The 21,280-nt window shown below is 48.9% G+C and overlaps 2 long non-coding RNA genes and 1 pseudogene across 2 annotated transcripts; 2 read left to right on the top strand and 1 right to left on the bottom strand.

The window, feature by feature from the left end:
- The first annotated feature begins 239 nt into the window (after positions 1 to 239).
- On the top strand, positions 240 to 679 carry LOC125393441 (small ribosomal subunit protein eS26 pseudogene; annotated as a pseudogene).
- Positions 680 to 1,267: 588 nt separating this feature from the next.
- LOC148122189 (uncharacterized) lies at positions 1,268 to 7,659 on the bottom strand. The gene is made up of 2 exons (XR_015737645.1): positions 7,189 to 7,659; positions 1,268 to 2,402 (listed from the first exon to the last, which is right to left on the bottom strand). It is a non-coding gene; the product is annotated as an uncharacterized LOC148122189 (long non-coding RNA).
- Positions 7,660 to 8,676: 1,017 nt separating this feature from the next.
- LOC125393283 (uncharacterized) lies at positions 8,677 to 11,179 on the top strand. Its single transcript, XR_007229755.3, has 2 exons — positions 8,677 to 9,225; positions 10,286 to 11,179. It is a non-coding gene; the product is annotated as an uncharacterized LOC125393283 (long non-coding RNA).
- Positions 11,180 to 21,280: the final 10,101 nt, after the last annotated feature.

A 21,280-nucleotide genomic window follows, 5' to 3' on the forward strand; every position in this document is an offset into this window, starting at 1 on the left:
TCCTGGGTCACCAGGCAGGTGCTGAACACTTAAAGTCACTTAAGTGACAAGTGTTGACAGTCAGTTCCTTAGCGCTTACAGTGGCCATCCATCTCACTGCTAATGCTCCCGCTAAGCAAGGGCTGTGGCAGAGGAGCGGTTTGCCTCCCCAGTTCGTGCTGCTGGACCCTCCCTTGCTGCTTTGACTCACACTTGAGCAAAAAGGTGATCAAAAATCCAGCTGGGTCTCTTTTGGGACTTGGCTCCAAGATGACCAAAAAAAGGAGAAACAACGGTCATGCCAAAAAGGGCCGCGGCCATGTGCAGCCAATTCGCTGCACTAACTGCGCCCGCTGCGTGCCTAAGGACAAGGCCATTAAGAAGTTCGTCATTCGGAACGTCGTAGAGGCCGCCGCCGTCAGGGACATATCCGAAGCAAGTGTCTTTGACGCTTACGTGCTCCCCAAACTCTATGTCAAGCTGCGTTACTGCGTGAGCTGTGATATTCATAGCAAGGTAGTCAGGAATCGATCTCGGGAAGCTTAGAAAGACCGAACGCCCCCACCACGATTGAGACCTGCTGGTGCTGCCCCACAACCTCCACCAAAGCCCATGTAAAGTGGCTTCATAAAGATAGGAGAGAACACCTTGGAAAAATAAAATGGAACTTATACATTAAAAAAAAAATCCAGCTGGATTCATTTCTGTTAGCACCAGCCGTTCTGCACACTCCATAGATACCTTGAGAAAACCACACTATGGTCACAGCCGATTCATTCGGTTCTGGGATAGAAAGCCTCCACCGGGACTGTCCCAAACTGTTGATGTCAAACTTTCTGTTATCTAAAGCTTTGGTGGACTCTATCTGACCCCACAACCATTTCCTTGTAGGCTAGAGGTCTCACACTTTCCCTGGTGGTGTGGCCTGTACGAAGGGGACGATGTGAGGGGTCTGCTCTTCTCTGGCCGGTTAAGTAGCTGCCTAGCTCATTTGGTGAGTGGTCAGGAGACACTATAATGTGCAGACTCACATGGTCCCGTAGCATGAGGCCAGATAAAGTCTTCTCTGTTGTCTTTCTTGCCTAGTCTTAGTATGGTAGGCAAGCTTGCAACACGCAGAGGCAGGCAGATGCTGCTGGCAGCAGCTGCTAAGCAGTCAGCAGGCCCAACTGCAAAAGCAGCAAGAGAACTCTCCACTTGGCAGCTGAAGATGTTGAGCATTTCAAGAGATCACCCTTTGTCCCGCGCTACCGTCTCGCCAGCAAGAACCACGCGGGACACATAGGATCCTTCTGCAGAATAGCTTTATGTCTCTTGGGAGCAGAGCATAAGCCAACACGGCCGTGGGGACCCAGATAAGATGGAACCCATCCCTTATAAAGGAAACAGACCCTGCCCTGGACGTGTCATTCCCGGATTGGCTGACTGCTCCCAGTCCCAGGTGAAACCTCGGGAGTAGGCAGGGACGCAGCGGTAGAGAGTTACAAAGCACGTGCGCTGAGATTAAAGGCGTGTGCCGCCACACCTTGGGGTCACAGAGGTCAATCTCTACCTTTGTTCCTAGAAGCAATGGAGAATGTGGTCCGGCCCTCCACATATCCCCCTTTTTTTTACTTCTTTGCAGAAAGGCAACTCCCTAGGAAGGTAAAGATAGAGGTCGCACTTCCCAAAATGAAAACATAAAAATGGGCTTACACGGAATCTGTCCCTAGGCTCATGACACCTGGAACCTATCCGGCCTGCCCTCTGCCATTTTTCTGGGAAAGGGAATATACAGCAGAAAACCCTTAAGCAGAGCGACTTATCTCTCAGAGAGGGCCATTCTCTGTGCGATGCTCTTCAGCTCGACAACCTTCAGGGCTAGCTAAGCCAAGCACTCCACCCTGTGCAATGGACCACAGTCCTAGGGGTGCAGGAGCTGGTTGGCTTAAACCCTACTGCTTTAGATAACCACACATCAGTAGAGGCCCCCTGTTTCAGGGCAGCCAGCGCTTGTGCAATAACCACTTTGTCCCTACAATTTTAGGATTTGAGTCAGCAGACCATCCATAGGAAAAACACTAATCCATAGCATAGGACTGTTCCAAAACATTTCCACCCCCACCCATTCTTTGAAGTAGGGGAATGAGAGACACGGCCCAGGACTGAAGTCCTACGGCCAAGCTTATAAATCATATCTAGGACAGTAGGGAGGGGGCCCAAAATCTTATTGGTTGTAAAAAAATCGGGGAGACACAGCCATCCTATGGTTGACTGGTAACAACTTCAGGAAGGCTGAGAGTGTCCTCCATCGGTGCTCTGTCATCCATCCGCAAAATGGCAGGAGGAACAGCAGCCAGGTCCTCAGGCGAATCCGTGTGTTGTGGATCACTCTTCACTGTTCGGGTCAATCGCTCTGGCAGCCAGAATGGGCTTTCTTGATCCTGTGGGAAAACACAAACAGCTCCCCTGGATCTCAATAAGATGGGATCCGGGCCTTTCCATTCATTAGAAAGCACATCTTTCCACTTAACCAAATCTTTGGGCCGCTGCGAATCCGAACAATGTCGTGTTGCAGCATTTTGGCCATTATCATCCAGATTTAAAAAATTTATGGTGAACAGAGCCATGGCGATGGCCACCCTTGGTGTCGTGGGCAGCTCTGTCAATATTCCCCCTTTCTGCTTAAGTAGATAAGATTTGAGGGTGCGATGCGCTCGTTCTATGATACCTTGCCCCTGAGGGTTATAAGGCAGGCCTGTAATGTGGGTGACTTGCATCTGCGCACAGAATTGCTTAAACTTTTGAGAAGTATAGGCAGGCCCATTATCCGTTTTTAAAAATGTGGGCTTGCCCCAAGCACTCCATGCCTCAAGGCAATGTTGAATGACATAAGAGGTTTTTTCTCCTGTAAGCGGTGTGGCATGAATAATGCCAGAGCATGTGTCAATTGACACATGCACATACTGAAGTTTTCCAAAGGCAGTGATATGAGTTACGTCCATCTGCCATATTTGCAAAGGCGTAATCCCTCTAGGGTTCACGCCAGTGTGTCTGATAGGAAGAAACTGGCAACAGCTATGACATTGAGTTACAATATCACGAGCCTCTTTTCTGGTAAGAGAAAAACGTTTGCGCAGGGTTTCAGCTGTAACATGAAACTTATTATGAAAGGTTTTAGCGGTCTGCAACGGGGAGGCAAGAGCTACTGCAGCAAGCCGCGTAGCACGATCAGCCAGGTCATTGCCCAAACTCATTGGGCCTGGAAGCCCCGAATGTGCTCTTATGTGTGTGATAAAAAATGGAGCTCTCCTACTTAATAAGCAATCCTGTATCCTCTGGAAAAGAGCTGCCACTGTACTAGTAGGTTTTATAATTCCAGCGGCCTCTAATAATTTAACAGCGTTAACCACATAGGCAGAATCAGAAACAATATTAAGGGGACAAGGAAATCTTTGAAGAACCTCTAAAACCACCATACATTCCACCACCTGGGGCGAGGTGGCAGAAAAGTTCTTTATATATGTTTTAGAACCGACAACATAGGCTCCCACACCATTCTTGGAGCCATCTGTATAAACCGTTATCCCGTCTCTTAACGGAGCAAAAGATGTAGCTCGGGGAAACACAATGGGATGACATGCAGCAAACTGCAATAGAGGATGTCTAGGATAATGATTATCAATTTTCCCTGAAAAGATGGTAACCAAAATGGCCCAATCGTCAGAGGCAGCGGCCAAAGTTTGTACCTGAGAGGAGGTATAAGGAATTATCATAACCTCTGGGTGCTTGCCAAAATGACTAACAGACATTTTAAGGCCTTTAAGGGCAATTTGAGCTATAGCAGCGGGATACCACTCAATACTTTTGTTAGGAGAAGCATGCGGATGGATCCACAGTAACGGTCCGTCCTGCCATAGCACAGCGGTGGGTAACTTTCTTGTTTTAAACACGCATAAAGCAAATGGTTGAGTCTCATCAATACGGCACAGCTGTGCCTCCTTAATGGATTCCTCCACTAGCAACAAGGCTGCCTCTGCTGCCGGCGTCAAGGCCCGAGGGGAAGTAATATGAGTATCCCCTTCCAAGATATCAAACAATGGCTTCAAATCAGCAGAGGGGATTTTTAAAAATGGTCGCAGCCAATTAATATCTCCTAACAACTTTTGGAAATCATTTAACGTTCGCAAATCATCTCTATAAATTTTTATTTTTTGAGGCAAAATCTTTTCAGGAAGAATAACAGAACCTAAAAATTGGCCAGTATCTGCAATCTGGACCTTCTCAGCGGCTATTTGAAGACCCCATAGCTGTAAACTTTTAACGAGTAGTGGGTAGGCTTCCTTTAGGACCTGTAAGTCCTCATGACACATAAGGACATCATCCATATAATGAACCACGAGCAAACATGGAAACCGTTCACGAAGCGGTTTAAGAGCCTCCTGCACAAACATCTGACAAATGGTCGGACTGAGACACATACCCTGAGGGAGGTTTTTCCATTGAAAACGCTTATCAGGCTCTATATGATTAACTGAAGGAACCGTGAAAGCAAAGCGAGGCCTATCAGCAGGATGCAAGGGAATAGAAAAGAAACAATCCTTAATATCTATTATTACCAAACTCCAATTTTTGGGCAAAGCTGAAAGCACCGGGAGTCCTCGCTGCACAGGCCCAAAGAGGTGCATTTGTTCATTAACGGCTCTCAAATCATGTAGCAAGCGCCACCTTCCAGATTTCTTTCTAATGACAAAAATGGGTGTATTCCACGGAGAGGTGGATGGTTCTATGTGTCCCAGAGCCAACTGCTCCTTAACTAGCTGATTCACTGCTTCCAGCTTTTCAGAGGTAAGTGGCCACTGGGGAACCCATACGGGGGTCTCTGTTTTCCACGGTATGGGCCGTGCTGCCCCAGTGGCGCCTAGGAAAAACCCAGGCCCTGTTTGCTGATATTAGGTTTGGGATTTATTGGCTCCCGTATTCCCTGCTGGGAGCGACCCAAGTCCCTTCCTGGCCTATGACCCATTTTGATCATTATATCTTGGGCCCGAGATGAATATGCATTAGATAGGGTCAATCCCATGCCCTGCATCACGTCTCTTCCCCATAAGTTGACCGGCATGGGGAGGACATATGGTGTAAAATATCCTGACTGCCCTTCATCTGTTTCCCAGGTTAATCTGGTGGAGCTAATGGTGGGGTTTGCACTATAGCCCAAGCCCTGTAGGGTATGAGACGACTCAGTAACTGGCCAGGACTGTGGCCACCAGCGCGACGAGATAATACTTTTGTCTGCGCCGGTGTCCAAAATGCCTTTGAAGCATTTACCATTGACCCAAAGGGGCAGTTTGGGTCGATCTTGAAGACTAACAACCAAGTAAGCTGAATCCTGTCCTGTTGACCCCATTAATCTATTCTCCGGCCTCTGGTGGATGTCTGCCGGAAGAAGCAGTAATTGAGCTATCCTGTCTCCTTTACTGATGGAAAAAACTCCACTAGGGCAAGAGCATAGGGCTTGTATCTCAGCAGTGTGCTGACTATCAACGAGACCTGGGTGGACGATTAATCCCTGTAGGGTAAGCGAGCCACGTCCTAAAAGCAGGCCCACGCTTCCAGGGGGTAGGGGCTCAGGCAGCTGCACAGGGACGGGCTGTACCCCCATTTGAGGCATTAATAAGAAGTCGGTGGAGGCACACAAGTCCACTCTTGTTCTGCCTCCGAGGGTCCCTCGGTCATTGCCCTGGCGAACTTGTTCCCATATTTTTGGGGGCCCTGGGACCAAGGGCCCGCCATCCCGTTTTTTGGATTATCAATCTGTGGGTTTCCTAATGGTGGGAGGATCTTACCATGGGCGCCCCTAACGGAGTAGCAGAGCTCTACCCTATGATAACCTTTACCACAGCGTGAGCAAAGCATAGGGGGCGCTCTCTCCTTTTCTGATAACCTACAGTCCCTTTTTAAGTGCCCTGGCTTCCCACATTTAAAACAAACTCTTCTGTCTGGCCCTTTAAAATGGTGTTTTTGTGATTGCATGATGGCTGCAGCCAAACCTGCATTCGTCAGGGGTCCTCCTAGTTCTCTACAGACCCTAAGCCAGTCCTGTAGCCCTTTATTTTTCCTAGGTGCTATAGCGGCACGGCACTCCTGCGTGGCTTGCTCAAAAATGAGCTGCTCAATTAGGGGCGTGGCCGTATCAGTATCGCCAAAAATGCGTCCTGCTGCCTCAATCATTCTTGCCACGAAATCTGAAAAAGGCTCCTGAGTCCCTTGTATAATCTTAGTGAGCGGAGTGCTCCCTTCTCCCTTTTTTGACAAGGCTTTCCATGCTCTTACAGCTGTATCGGCTATCTGGCGGTAGGCGCCGTAAGGGTAGTTTGTCTGGGCAGCGGCATAGTGCCCTCGCCCAGTCAGGAGGTCAAATGTCCATTGCTGTTGTTCTGGAATTAAAGCCTGAGCGTTAGCTCTGGCCTGTTCCTGGGCTGCCTCGTGCCACAGTGCTTTCCATTCCAAATATTGACCCATGCTGATGAGCGATGCTTTTGCAACTGTTTCCCAGTCCGCTGGAGTCATGGCAGACAAGGCCAATCTATCCAACTGGGCTAAGGTAAAATTAGCAGTCACTCCATACTTTCTGACTGACTCTGCTAACTCTTTGATTTGATTGTACTCCACAGGTGCATGTAATCGCCCGTTTTCCCCTTCATAAACGGGGAAAGCCAAGTGTAGCTTTCTCTTGACCTTATCAGGGATAAATGAAAAGGTCTTTGGCCCAAGGCTTTCCTCATAAGGAGGCGCCGAAGGGGCAATTGAGGGAAGGTGTAGCCTATAATGAGGCGGATGGACCGTTTGGGATAACCTCATGGCCCTGCCGTTGGCTAATTCTACTTCCTCCTCTGTATCCATTTCTCCTTCCTCTTCTCCTGCAGAAGACTTTTGGCCTTGTGGGCCAATATTCTCCCCCATTTCTATTTCCTTAGAATTCCTGGAGGGTCCTTTTTCCTTAATTTTTTCTCTCACGCGCGCGTCTAACCTCCCACTGCATTCAGTTTCTGATATTCTGTCCTGAATTTCCTCCGCCCTTGCAACAACCGCTTGGCAAGATTCATCTTTTAAGCAATTTTTGATGGAAAATAAGAGAATTGCTAAGATAAGCATCAAGGCCTGTATGAAACCTTCCCAATGCGGAGACAAGTCGAGCTCAAAACCGAAAAATCCAGGAACAGACATTACCTCTCTGATATGCAGACCCTGCAGTTCTGAATCCTTCCTGAATCCAAAGTGAATCCAAGAGATCCCCGTCGGTGCGGTGGTCAGGATTCCTCGGCGTCCCGAGGGCTTCGGCACCAGATGTCCCGCGCTACCGTCTCGCCAGCAAGAACCACGCGGGACACATAGGATCCTTCTGCAGAATAGCTTTATGTCTCTTGGGAGCAGAGCATAAGCCAACACGGCCGTGGGGACCCAGATAAGATGGAACCCATCCCTTATAAAGGAAACAGACCCTGCCCTGGACGTGTCATTCCCGGATTGGCTGACTGCTCCCAGTCCCAGGTGAAACCTCGGGAGTAGGCAGGGACGCAGCGGTAGAGAGTTACAAAGCACGTGCGCTGAGATTAAAGGCGTGTGCCGCCACACCTTGGGGTCACAGAGGTCAATCTCTACCTTTGTTCCTAGAAGCAATGGAGAATGTGGTCCGGCCCTCCACAACCCTTGGTAAGAACAGAGGGGATGGCGGGGCTATGCAGGGTAGAAGTCTACAAAGAGCCAGGAATTTGGGGCTAAGAGTCTCAGATTTCCCGGGCTCAGGAGTGGCAACACTGCTTGGGGACTGGTGATACCTAGGCCCTGAGGGCGAAAGATATTTGTCCAAGACATTCCTGTCACCTAGATGGTCACACACTCATCCCCTGAAGAGGAGCCTCCTAAGGGGATAGCATTACCTGCAAGCTCACGTGGAAACCAGCTGACACCAGATTATCTCATCAACTCCTGCTAGAGGTTTGTGTTTACAGCTGTTGGAAGCCACTAATTTGGAGGTAGCAGAGCAGAAGGCAGAGGCACAGAGAACAAGAAGCTGCAGAGCTCACAACCCCCAGAGATATGTACACGTGCCTTCTCCAAAGACTCGGGGATCGTTGCTGAAGAGGGGGCGGAAAGCGTGTAAGAGCCAGAGGCGGTTAGACTCCTACAAGAAAACTCTCCTGGACACAGCAGAGCAGCTGCATGTGTGACTGCTCAGAGGCTGTGACAACATGCCCAGACGTGTGAGCCTAAGGCAGACCAAATCTCAGCATGGGGAGAGGAGGCGAGCACACATTTCCATCCCCACCTGAGGGGCTATCGGCAAGTGTCCGTGGCTGGGAGAGGAACAGTCAGTTTTCTCTAAGCATGTAGCCCCTGATAAGCTGACCGACCATGGTCCTGAAGAAGGTCACACATCCAAAGATATTTGGGCATCATAAATTAACCTTGATGGGGTGAAAAGGGGCATAAAACCGGGTGAGAAGGGAAGGAGGCTGGATCTGCAGACAGTTAGGAGAGGAAGGGTGACCATGATCAATTGTGTTATATTAGAGTCTCAAAGAACTAATACAATTAGGTTTTAAAAGATAAGGAACTAAGCAACAATAAAAATCACGCCCATGTGCACGCCCATACACACACACACACACACACACACACACACATCGGGTAGTGGTATCTACACTCAGATTTCCACGCTGTAACTCTGCAGCATGTTGGAACTCAAAGGCACAAGGCAGCAGGGAGCGAATCCAGGAGTCCTGCCCATAGGTCAGCCAACCAAAGAGAGAACCAGACAGGAACAAAGGAGCAGGCTGTTACTGCTGTATTCAGAGCTGAGTGTGCCGGACAAACAGCTGCAGTCAGTCCAGCCTGCAGAAACTCCAAACCTACCTCCATTCCCTTAGGGGCTCCTGGTCCAGTCGCTCCCCCATCCCTGTTCTAGGCAAAACAACAAACAGGGGTTTGTTTTGCAGCTGGAGAGGAAGTTCACATTTCCAAGACGGCAGCCTGAGTCTGAACACAGACATGCTTGCTCAACTCGTGTGGGCTGAAGCGCCAAACGGGAACAACGACAGAGAAGAAACACGGTGGCGGAGCAGACTCACGCCCAGGTGCCAGTGACTCCTGTTCTCGGGGCAGAACAGGAAAAGGAGCAATTTGCTCTGGCAAGGCCAGGGGACAGAGTGTTAAATATAAACAGCTGCCTGCTTTGCAATGGTCTGGCCTGGAAGGCTCCATGGGGTAAGTCACAGAATTTTGTATTTGGTGTGGGTTTTGAATAGCTGCCCTGTGAGAAATCTCTCTCTCTCTCTCTCTCTCTCTCTCTCTCTCTCTCTCTCTCTCTCTGTGTGTGTGTGTGTGTGTGTGTGTGTGTGTGTGCGTGTGTGAGAGAGAGAGAGAGAGAGAGAGATGGCTAATATTCACTATCAACTTGATTGAATTACCTAGAAGACACACGTTTGGGCACATCTGTGAGAGTTTCCAGAAAGATGAATTGAGGAAGGCAGACCCCACTTGAAATGTGGGTGGCACTATACCATGGGATGGGGTCCCAGACTAAATTTAAAAAGAGCAAAGGCAAATGTTAGCTGAGTGTTCATGGCCCCCGCTTCCTGACCGAGGTACTGTGCGACTAGACACCTCAATCCTCACAGCATCATATCCCCATCACAAGGGACTGCACCCCCAAACTGTGAGCTAAAATAAACCATCCCTTCCATAGATTGCCCTTGCCAGGGTGCACAAGAGATACGATGCACATACATGTTGCATACACAAATACAACATTTTGTTTATGTATTACAACTCTTTGTATGTACCACGTGGCCAAGTTGACCTGACTGCATGACTTGGTTTTCCCAAACCGTTGTCAAGCCTGCTCTCGTCCTTTGGCCTGCCATCTGGGTGGCTGTATTGTGCTCTTCCCCTGGCCCTGTGATGCGTACATCAGCGCCCGTGATCTACATCAGCTGAACAGGACCTTCGCGCCTCACTCAAGGTTGACCTCATCCTGACCTCTCTCGCCTTTATCTTTGCTCCTCCCACTGCCTTCTCTTTGACATTATATGAGCTTGTGTTCATGTTGCTGTAAATTATTACATTTTTAATAATTGGGCAAGGCATTGGTAAATACATATCTAAACAGCATTTCCCAGAGAAAAGAGGGGAGAGCAGTAGACTCACATAGCCTGGTGGTAAACTTAATTTTTTTTTTTTTTTGCATTTGTGATTCTCTGCAACAACCGGCCAGGTCACCTTGGACTATCACAGAGGCTAATCTGATGTTTTAATAACATTTTAGGATTAACTGCATTATTCAACACTGCTTTAAAGAGACACGAACCGTAAAGCAGCTGCTCAAACACCTTATCACGTAATGTCATCAAGAAGACACCCTCCTCTCTGTCTGCACTGGGGCGACGGGAGGAACAGGGCTGCAGAACGCTGCTCCCGGGATCCATATTTAGGTCCTAACATTTTTAAAGTCCTCTCTCCAAAACCCATTAGTTACTTCAAAGGACTCGGCTTTGATCTTCAAGAGAAAAAAGGCAGCACGTTGAGTTGAACCAGAAGATAGCGTCTCCATAGGAGGACAGAGACAGTGATAATGGGTTTTCCACAGCACAGCGGCCAGTGCTGGAGGAGGACGAGGCTCCCTCTCTCTGCGCTGCCTCAAGAACCGAACTGGACCAGAGGGCTCCCCTCAGTGACACGAGGGACTTGCTCACAACTATATCTGGGTAACTTTTTGGCTGAACCGGGTGCTTTGCAATTCCATTCAGCCTTTGTCCTTCTGCAAGGGATTCCTGCGCTGCCTTAGACTTTTCTTGGGCCATCAGTGTATGCATAGGTCTTACATAGGGTCTCTAGATGCGGTAAGGAACCAATGTTACCAGGACTTTCACAGCGAAGATTACGCACATGAACACATATGTACACACACCACCTGTGGACAGGCAGATGATAAATAAGACTTGGGTTGGACAGATATCTGGGTTGGTAAGGTCCTGAGTTAGGGTCCCTAGCCCCCACGTAAAAAGCCAGGAGCAGCAACTGTGATCCCAGTGTCTGTGATCCCAGTGCTGGGGAGGTAGAGGCAGGAGGATGCCCAGAACTCACCTGCTTTACCAAATTGTTTGTAAGACTGTGTCTAAAAATATTAATAAAATGGAGAGTGACTCATGAAGACAAATAATATTGGCCTCAGACACATGCAAGTGCACGCACACACACACAGCAAAAAGGGTTTGGGAACTGGTGGGTAAGCATCCTGCTTTTCTTCTGTCAGAACTGGCACAAAGCTAAAGTATGATCCAACCTTTGGACATTGCTACATAGTATTGTCATCTATGAAGCTCATAGATCGTGTAACAAGAGTTACACAATTAGACAACGCTTTAAGTTTACCCTTTCGTCATAGACCGCATTCATTGCCGTCCTTGGCCGCATGTGCCCCACTGGCTACAGGTTGAACAACTGGACAAAGCAGGGTGATACGCCAGAGGTCCCCAGCAGGGCTACGTTCTAGAAGCCATAGTCAGAACACCCCTCACTTCACTGGTCACCTCTCCTTCCCTGTCTCACTCCTTACCCCCACCCACTCTGAATCCTAGGCTCACCTCCCAGGTAAACTTCTGGACTAGAACCTTTGTCTTACTGCTGCTTCCGGAAGGATCTACACTTGTGCACACACCTGCGAATAGGCTTGTTTTGTAACCTGTTTGTCTTAGTCACTGTTCTATTGCTGCAAAGAGATACTATGACTAACTCAACTCTATCTTTTGTTTTATTGAGATAGGATTTCTCTGTGTAGCCCTGGCTGTCCTAGAACTCTTTCCGTAGACCAGGCTGACCTTGAACTCAGATGTTCACCTGCCTCTGCCTCCCAAACACTGGGATTAAAGACCTGTGCCACCATGGCCCAACTAATGTCGTAGATAGATGTTCTTTTTTGTTGTTGTTTTGTTTTCAACTCAACTATTATAAAGGAAAACATTTAATTGGGAGCTCATTTGCAGTTTCAAAGGCTTAATCCATTATCATCCTGACAGGGAGCATGGCAGCAGGTGGGAAGACAGGCACTGGAGGACTAGTCAAGAGGAGGTATCCTGATCCACAGGCATTGGAGGACTAGTCAAGAGGAGGTATCCTGATCCACAGGCATTGGAGGACTAGTCAAGAGGAGGTGTCCTGATCCACAGGCATTAGAGGACTAGTCAAGAGGAGGTATCCTGATCCACAGGCATTGGAGGACTAGTCAAGAGGAGGTATCCTGATCCACAGGCATTGGAGGACTAGTCAAGAGGAGGTATCCTGATCCACAGGCATTGGAGGACTAGTCAAGAGGAGGTATCCTGATCCACAGGCATTGGAGGACTAGTCAAGAGGAGGTGTCCTGATCCACAGGCACTGGAGGACTAGTCAAGAGGAGGTGTCCTGATCCACAGGCACTGGAGGACTAGTCAAGAGGAGGTATCCTGATCCACAGGCATTGGAGGACTAGTCAAGAGGAGGTGTCCTGATCCACAGGCACTGGAGGACTAGTCAAGAGGAGGTGTCCTGATCCACAGGCACTGGAGGACTAGTCAAGAGGAGGTGTCCTGATCCACAGGCATTGGAGGACTAGTCAAGAGGAGGTGTCCTGATCCACAGGCACTGGAGGACTAGTCAAGAGGAGGTGTCCTGATCCACAGGCATTGGAGGACTAGTCAAGAGGAGGTGTCCTGATCCACAGGCACTGGAGGACTAGTCAAGAGGAGGTGTCCTGATCCACAGGCACTGGAGGACTAGTCAAGAGGAGGTATCCTGATCCACAGGCATTGGAGGACTAGTCAAGAGGAGGTGTCCTGATCCACAGGCACTGGAGGACTAGTCAAGAGGAGGTGTCCTGATCCACAGGCACTGGAGGACTAGTCAAGAGGAGGTATCCTGATCCACAGGCATTGGAGGACTAGTCAAGAGGAGGTGTCCTGATCCACAGGCACTGGAGGACTAGTCAAGAGGAGGTGTCCTGATCCACAGGCATTGGAGGACTAGTCAAGAGGAGGTGTCCTGATCCACAGGCACTGGAGGACTAGTCAAGAGGAGGTGTCCTGATCCACAGGCACTGGAGGACTAGTCAAGAGGAGGTATCCTGATCCACAGGCATTGGAGGACTAGTCAAGAGGAGGTGTCCTGATCCACAGGCACTGGAGGACTAGTCAAGAGGAGGTGTCCTGATCCACAGGCACTGGAGGACTCGTCAAGAGGAGGTGTCCTGATCCACAGGCACTGGAGGACTAGTCAAGAGGAGGTGTCCTGATCCACAGGCACTGGAGGACTAGTCAAGAGGAGGTGTCCTGATCCACAGGCACTGGAGGACTGGCAGGAGCTTTTGAAACCTCAGAGCCCACCCCCAGTGACACACTTCCTCCAACAAGGCCACACCCACTCCAACAAGGCCACACCTCCTAGTCCTTATAATCCTTTCAAACAGCGCCACTCCCTGGCAACTCAGCATTCACATACAGGAGCCTGGTGGGGGGGGCGTTCTCACTCAACCCACCACTCTGCTCTAACCACTTAGGGGAAATGGGCACCTGGTTGTAAGAAGGCTATCCTCAGTTTACCTCTACAGATGGGAGGGTTGGTAAAACTAATTAGGTGTATATTTATATAATATCTACCATGCAGAGGTTCTGACGTGGTCACCAGTGGGCAAAGATAGCCATGGAAGCATCACACTCAAGAAACTGCCGTGAAATGTCTTCAGTGTGGTCTCCTGAGGAGAAAGGAGCTGGTTTTGGTTAGACTATCCCGAGGAGGGGAGGGAAGGACATGTGACTTTTCAAGGGCAACCTCCTTGTCTTCATTTATTCTACTTCGACTTTTTTCTTTTAGTTGTTTTTTCTTTGTAAGTTCATTTATATTTACAATGCCTGAGTTTGTTTCGCCTGCATGTATATAAGTTCATCACAACATATGCATGTGTCAGGAGAGGGCGTCCGATCCCCCAGAACTGCCACAGGGGGTTGTGAGTCACCATGTGGGTGCTGGGATTCAAATTCCAGCCCTCTGCAAGAGTGGCTCTTAACCTCTGAGTCATCTCTCCAGCTCATGTTTGATTTTTTTCTGAAGGGATGGCGACAGAGTCTACAATGCTAATGAAGAGAGTCGCCCGCTAAACAGGTTTGAGGACTCTGAGTGTCCCCACTCACTTAGACACTCAGCCTTTCTCTAGAATGAGTCAGGGGAAGGAACTGAGCAAGGATAAAATTGGTCCATTCTGGTATCTGAAGTGTTAACTAGAACAACATTGGCAAGAAGTAAGCAGAGCATCAGAGCCACTAAGGCACTAGGTGGCTGACTGCTGCCCATACAATCCATTTTGCCTTTCATATTAACTGCTAAATATGTGCCTTATCCTCCCCAGATCTGAAATTCTGGCAGTCCTATTTGAAAGGCAATATTTTATAGCATGCATTAATACTCATGAGTTTGGATGCCATAGTCTGTCTTTCTTTCTTACACAGATGTCCAGAGACCTCAGCTTTCCATTGGCCAGTGTTGATCAGCAGACGTAGCCTTGCAGGGATAGCTCACTATAACCTTGTCTCCTTGCTCGCCAGACTGTACGTTCTGAGAGAGCAGGGGTCACACATTTTATTGTCCTCTGTGTTCTTAGAGACACAGACAGTGCTTGAGGCTTAATGGGTACTCAGGGGACATGACTTGGGTTTCTTGGCTTCCCTCAATGTCATCAGCCATGCCAAGAGGGGACCAGAGCCCTTGAAGGAAAGGGCGCTTCTGGAAGGGACGGAAGGACTCTTTCTGTGTCTGAAGAACCCATAGTCTAAGGTGTGGCTGATGATGCAGCTGTGCAGATGTCCTTGCCCTTAGTAACTGATTCCGGTGACAATTCCTATGCAGAGAGAAGTCATAAAAAGCCGGAGGGTGACCTTTTAGCCCATGTCTGCATCTACTCAACACAGTGGACCCTAATGCCAGGAGTCCACGTGGTTCTTGTGCCAGGAAGAGAGGGGCTACAGCCCAAGCCCTCAGCACCCTCCTGTCCCCTTTCCAGCCTGGCTCAACACTGGCAATGCTGGGAAGACAAGGGCAGTTGGCTAGACCCAGAGTCGATGAGGGTGGCAACCATTCAGCTAGACCCTACCACCTCTTCGAGGAGGCGGGGCAGAGCCAACCTGGGAGGGGTCAGTCGGGAAGCAGAAATTGTTGCCCCCGGAGCTGGGTAGGTTTGCTTTTCATTTGGATCAAGGAGAAGGTGGGCACGATTGAAGTGGAGGGAGTGGAACTTGAAGAACAGGGCAGATGCCCAGGTGTGTCGGCCCTTTCATGTCCACATCAAATGCCACCGGCGAGTTCCAGGGCACGGGTTTGGGGAGGGGGACCTGCGGGGCAGGCAGCGAGCTTCTGCTCTGAAGCAAGAGTAGAGCAAGCGGATGGAGACACAGCTCAGCGTGTACAGCAGACGTCTGGCTGTAGATTCTAGACTGTGATTCCCTGGGGCAGACAGTTAAGAGTGTTTCTAGATGAAAGAACGGTGGCGGATGAGACGGGGTAGAAACGCAGCCGGTGCACCGACTCTTTACTTGTTTGTCCGTCCGTTACCTTCACAAGCATCTTCAGCCTTGTTCTCGGGATCGTTGTTCACCGGGCAAGCCTGCAGGCCCCGAGGCCCACCCCAGCCCTGCTGAAGCGCAGTCCACCTGAACTGTAAAGCTTCAGGGGCTCTCAGCCACAAGCAAGGCAAAGGTCTGATCGATAGGAGAGCCGCGATCCCTGCCTGAATAGGGCTGCCCACAGGGTGCTGGGAGGGGGCACCTGGCAGACACAGCACCCCAGTGTGAGTTGATTGGAGGAGGCTGGGCCTGGGTGTGCCTCCTGCAGGGGCCACTTCTCAGAAAGGGTCACCAGTGGACCATTCCTGTCAGCGTCATCTCATGGCTGCCCAGGTGAGGACGCCTGGCTGCAGCCTGGGCGTTGAAATCACTGCTGGCGAGATGGGAGGAGCCCCTTTCCTGGACAGCATGAGAAATGAAGTAGTGAGGGGTCACAGTCCCTTCCCTGGTGGCCTCCCCAGGCCTTGAATCTCCCAGAATCCTTGAAGGGATGGAGACCTCATCTTTCCAAAGGGACTCTTCCGGGAATGTCCCCTCCCCAGGAATGCAGGGCAGCAACTGCCCAAAAGCGGTGCCAGCTGGAACGCAGGTTCCACAACAACCCTCCCAATATGGATCTGAGAGACTGCAAGTCTCCCCGGCACCTGCTTCCTGGGTGAGGAGACCCGGCATCTGGCTGCTGCTTGGCAGAACCCATCAGGGTGGGTAGATCAGAAGCCCACTCCCAACCCTTGTCTCTTGGAGGTCTCCTTGCTGTGTTCCCAGGAGGCCCCAGGGCCCTTGCCATCTCTAATCTGACAGGTTGCTTGTCCCCATTGGTTCCGGCTGAGTGTTCTAGATGGAAAATGTACTCCGTTGATAAACTCCACGTTATAAGGAACTCCGAAGTGAAGGCTTGGGCGCGGGGCAGTGACAACCGTTCCACCAAGAGTGTCCCTGGGATGAAAATGACAGTTAGAAGGGCAGAATGGGAGGCCTAACAGACTTGAATGATTCCATCCCCAGCATCCCGGAAACAGGACGGTGGCTCACACCTGTGATTCCGGTACTGCACAGGTGAAGGTGGGAGGGTCAAAGTTCAAGGTCATCTTTGGCTACACAGAGAAAGTAAGTCTAGCCTGGGATTCATGAGGACCTGTCTCAAATACCAAAGAGGGTGAAAAAGAGACAGACAGACACACAGACACACACACACACACACACACACACACACACACACGGCCAGCGGGAGGTGGCTTGGGAGCCTGTTCCCTTCCTCAGATTATATATTAAAAGTTGGTTGTGTAGGGAGGGAAGACCCTCCTGTAGTATAGTTCTCGGGAACTTTTGAGAACCTGGAAGGGGCTTTTCAAGTGACAGAGCTGCCTGGGTGTCCCCACGCTCCTGTGAGGGACCCCTACCCACGGTTCTGCAGGCGAGTCTAGCTGGGCTTAGATGAAATGGTCTGACTGTGTCTGGGGTGAAGAGGCACTCAGTGTGTCTCCCGGGAAAAGTCACACAGTGCCGTGTCATCAGAGAAGTGGCTGAAAGGCAAACCTAGGACCACTGGACTCCCTCATGGGTACTTTCCTGACTCCTCCTTACCCCAAGAGGATACGAAGACAGCATCCTCCTCTCTGAAGATCTTGCCAGTCTGGTCTATTATTAATTTTCTTTTTTTCTTTCAAAAAAAATTTTTTTTACTGCTTTATTTATCAGGAGGAAGAAGTATGTGCATGTCACCGCACACACATGGATCAGAGGACAACTTACGGGGATCGGTGCTCTTCTCCCACTGTGCGGGTCCTGGGGATTGAACTCAGGGCGTCAGGCTTGGCAGCAAGCTCCTTTAAGCACTGAACCATCTCACCAGCCCTTCCCTCTTTTCTCATGTATCTTCCATTAGTGTTGAAATTGCTGCTTCCAAACAGTCAAGATGTTGGGTTGTTCTTTTAGTTAAAAAAATAAACAAAAAATAAAAATAAAATCAGACACGTGAGGAAAAAGCCCACCCCCGTTCCTGAGATACTAATTGTGGATTTCTGGGGAGGTGTAGTAGGTAGGTCAAGCCGCAGCCTCCATCCAAACACTACACAGATGCTGTCAGAGCCAACGCCACTGGCTACCGCTGGGGGGGGAGGAGGTGGGTGAAAGTGTCCAGGGATTCCCTTGGTGAGTCCTGCAGAGGCATCGCCTGGAGGAAACTGACCCCAAATTGAGCAGGTGCAGCTGGCCCCAGGCTGGAAAGCATTCTGCACCTGTTCCTCACCCCAGGCCAAGAGGGGCTCTGCCTGACAACCTCTTCTCTCTTTCTGCTTTTGGGATCATCAGGGTGACACACTCCAAATCTTCCCTCCCACCTTGTTAAGGCAAATTGCTGAGCCTGCTCACTGTCCGCCTCCCCCGATGATCGTCAAGGGCACTTTGGGCTCCTTTTCTGTAAGTCTGATCTGTGCTAAATACTTTAAAAAATCCAAGCGGAAAGCCGCTGCCACGAGAGCCTACCAATTAGAGCCTGCCTAGTCAGGGCCTCTGAGGATAGCTGTCACCGGAGACCTCCGCCGCAGAGATAAAGATGGGATAGAGCATCCTTCCAAGGATGTCCCTCCCATCACTTCCGAAGCACCCTGGGCATGATTCTTAATAAATGAAGAGGCAGCGGCCTGAGGTCAGTTACCAATCAATACAGTTAGCATTGACGTGTGGTGGAATTCGGAAGCTGGCCCAGTGCAGTGTGATAGCTTTGCACGCGAGTCCTGCTTAACAAGCCTTCCTGGAGAAAGAAAAAGACTGGGCTAGGTCTGAAAATAGTATTAGAAGAAAATGACATTGTATGTGTATATCACACATGCACACATGTGTGTAAACACATGCAGGAAAGGGGAGTGGAGAGAAAGAGAGAGGGAGAAAGACATGCATACTGTCAGAGAGGAGGGTAAAATGAGGGAGAGAGGCGGAGAGAGACTTGAGAATTGAGAAGTCGAAAGCGCAAAGATGGGCCTCTTAATAATGACAGCAGTGGTACTTCTGTGATGTGCTTAGAGACCTCACGAGACAGGTCTCTGTCTTTGCATGCAGGTAGGCCTGACTGACCTTGTTTTGATGAATGATTGGAGTTGTTTATTGTACAAAATGACGCACAATGTTGGAAAAGGCATTTCTGAGTGTACCAGAAGCTTGCCTACACCTTCATTCTGTTTTTTTTCTTTTTTTTAACATTCATACAGTATTGCATAAATCACAGGAGATACTCAGTATCTCAGGAGCTGGCCTGTGGGGTAGGGAATGGCACCCGACTGCCTGTTAAAATAAATACTCTGACTGTATTTTGTCCAGATTGAGCTACACTGTTTGGTGATATTGATGGATTCAGTTAATTTTTGGCTTATGAGCTGGAGAAGTGGCTCAGCAGGTAGAGTTGCTGCTCTTGCAGAGGATCTGAGTTCAGTTCCCAGCACCCTCGTCTGGCAGCTCAGATGTACATCCAACTCCAGGGGATTTGATGCCCTCTTCTGGTCACTTCAGGCACTGCACACATACATGGCATGTACAGACATACCAGTGTACACATAAAATTAAATAAATATTTAAGAATAAAATTTCAACTTAAAATATTTGCAAAGAATGAAATATGGGTGGGTTGTTCATAGTGTAGACCATTGCAAGTCAAAGAGTATCTTCAATAGTAATAAATGATTGAAATTAAAAGCAGCATTTTAAATAGCAAAATGTAACATATTTTAGGTACCAGTTATACAAAAAAAAAAATCCAGAATCTGCATCCTAAAGACTAAAAAACACTGATGAGCGAAAGAATCCTAAATAAATAGAGGCATCATGTCCATAAACTGAGGCCACTGGATTTAATTTACAGAATAATTTGCTCCAAATTGAGCTAGGCATTCAGTACAATTCCAGAAGATGAAACAATCTCAAAACATATTTTTAAATGTGAAGAAACTAGAAAAGCCAAAACGATTTTGCAAAAGGAGAAGACCAGTCAATTTACCCGCCAAATCCAATGTTGTTCTAGCTTCACCCTATAGCTGTAATGAAGCACTGACCAAAGAGGTTCAAGGGAGGAAAGGGTCTATTTCCACTTCCAGGTCAAGTTCAGCATTGAGGAAGTCAGGGCAGGAATTCTGCAAGCAGAGACCACGAGGCATGCTGACTGCCACCCGGAAAGACTCTAGCTTCACTACAGGGCCCAGGCCCACTGCCTAGAGTCCAGTGCCACCAGAGTGAGCGGGGCCCTTCTGCAAGACAATCACCCACAGACATGCCCACAAGCCAACCTGATCTGGACGACCCCTCAGCTGAGGTCCCCTTCTCAGGTAACGTTATGATGTGTCAGTGGACAGCTGATGCCAAGAAGGACACATAACCACACTGTGTGTTATGAATATGTAAGCATGGAAATCAGTGGAGCTGAACAGGAAGTCCAGAAATACACCTAAATGTGGCTGTCAGCAAACTTAGTAGTCTTCTCAGCAAAGAATGCCGGGAGCACTGGACACTCATATGCAAACCAATAAAGTTCATGATCCATACCTCACACCATAGACGAAGGAATCCAAAATAGATCACTGATCTTGAATTATAAAATCTAAAACTTCTAGAAAAAGATACAGGCCCATTGACTGTGTGTGAGTGGATCCATTCCTGGACGCTTTGGAGAGGGTGGGGCACGTGGTTTAAACAAATACTTATTAAATTCAAATCCACTGAAGAAAACAACGCAGGTCTGGGAAGATGGATGCTTGCTCTGCTCCTGTGGAAGACCCACACATACGTGCATGTTCCCACACACAAAAACACACACATATGTATAATTAAAACATAAATATCTTATATGTTGAGTGGGTGACAAAATGGATAAGGAACAGAACACAGCACATTCACTACAGCAGGCAATATTAATATGCCACAAAACAGATGTGCTGCTTGGGTTTTGTCAACTTGAATCTTTAGTCTTTTGAGAAGAGGGAACCTAGGTTGAGGAGTTGCCTCCTTTGAGTTGGCCTGTGGTATGTCTATGGGGCATTTTTTTGATTGTTAGTCAATCTGAAAGGGTCCAGCCCACTGTGGGCAGTGCCATCTCTGGGAAAATGGGCTGAGCAAGTCCTGGGGAGCAAGCCAGTAAGGGGCACTTCTCCATGACTTCAGCTTCAGTTCCGGCCTCCAGGTTCTTGGCTTGAGCTCCTGTCTTGGCTTCCCTTTGTGACGGACTACAACTGTAAGCTGAGCTGAACCTTTTCCTTCCAAGTTTCTCTTAGTCATGGTGTTTATCACAGACACAGGAAGCTAGGACACAGGTAAAAGAAACCCAGAGGCACTACAGACACTGCAGAGCAATTTTACAAGCCTTGCAAAACACTGTAACTGGAGGTTTCTCTCCCACCAGCCAGTTCCGAAATAATTTCTCTGAGGCTTAATATTTATTACAAACTGTTTGGCCTATTAGCTCAGGCTTATTATTAACTAGCTCTTACAACTTAAATTAACCCCTTTCTATTATTCTATATTTTACCATGAGGCTTATGCCTCGTTACCTCACACCTTGCTTCTCCCTGACTCTACCTTCTTTCTCCCTCTATCTCTGCTTGAAATTCCCACCATTCTCTGTTCAGTGCTGCCACAGCTAAAGCAGTTTCTTTATTAACTAATGATAATAAAAAACATTCACAGCTTACAGA

Source organism: Myodes glareolus, chromosome 4 (assembly GCF_982192425.1).
Source record: "Myodes glareolus chromosome 4, mMyoGla1.1, whole genome shotgun sequence".
In the NCBI taxonomy this organism is placed as follows: domain Eukaryota; kingdom Metazoa; phylum Chordata; class Mammalia; order Rodentia; family Cricetidae; genus Myodes; species Myodes glareolus.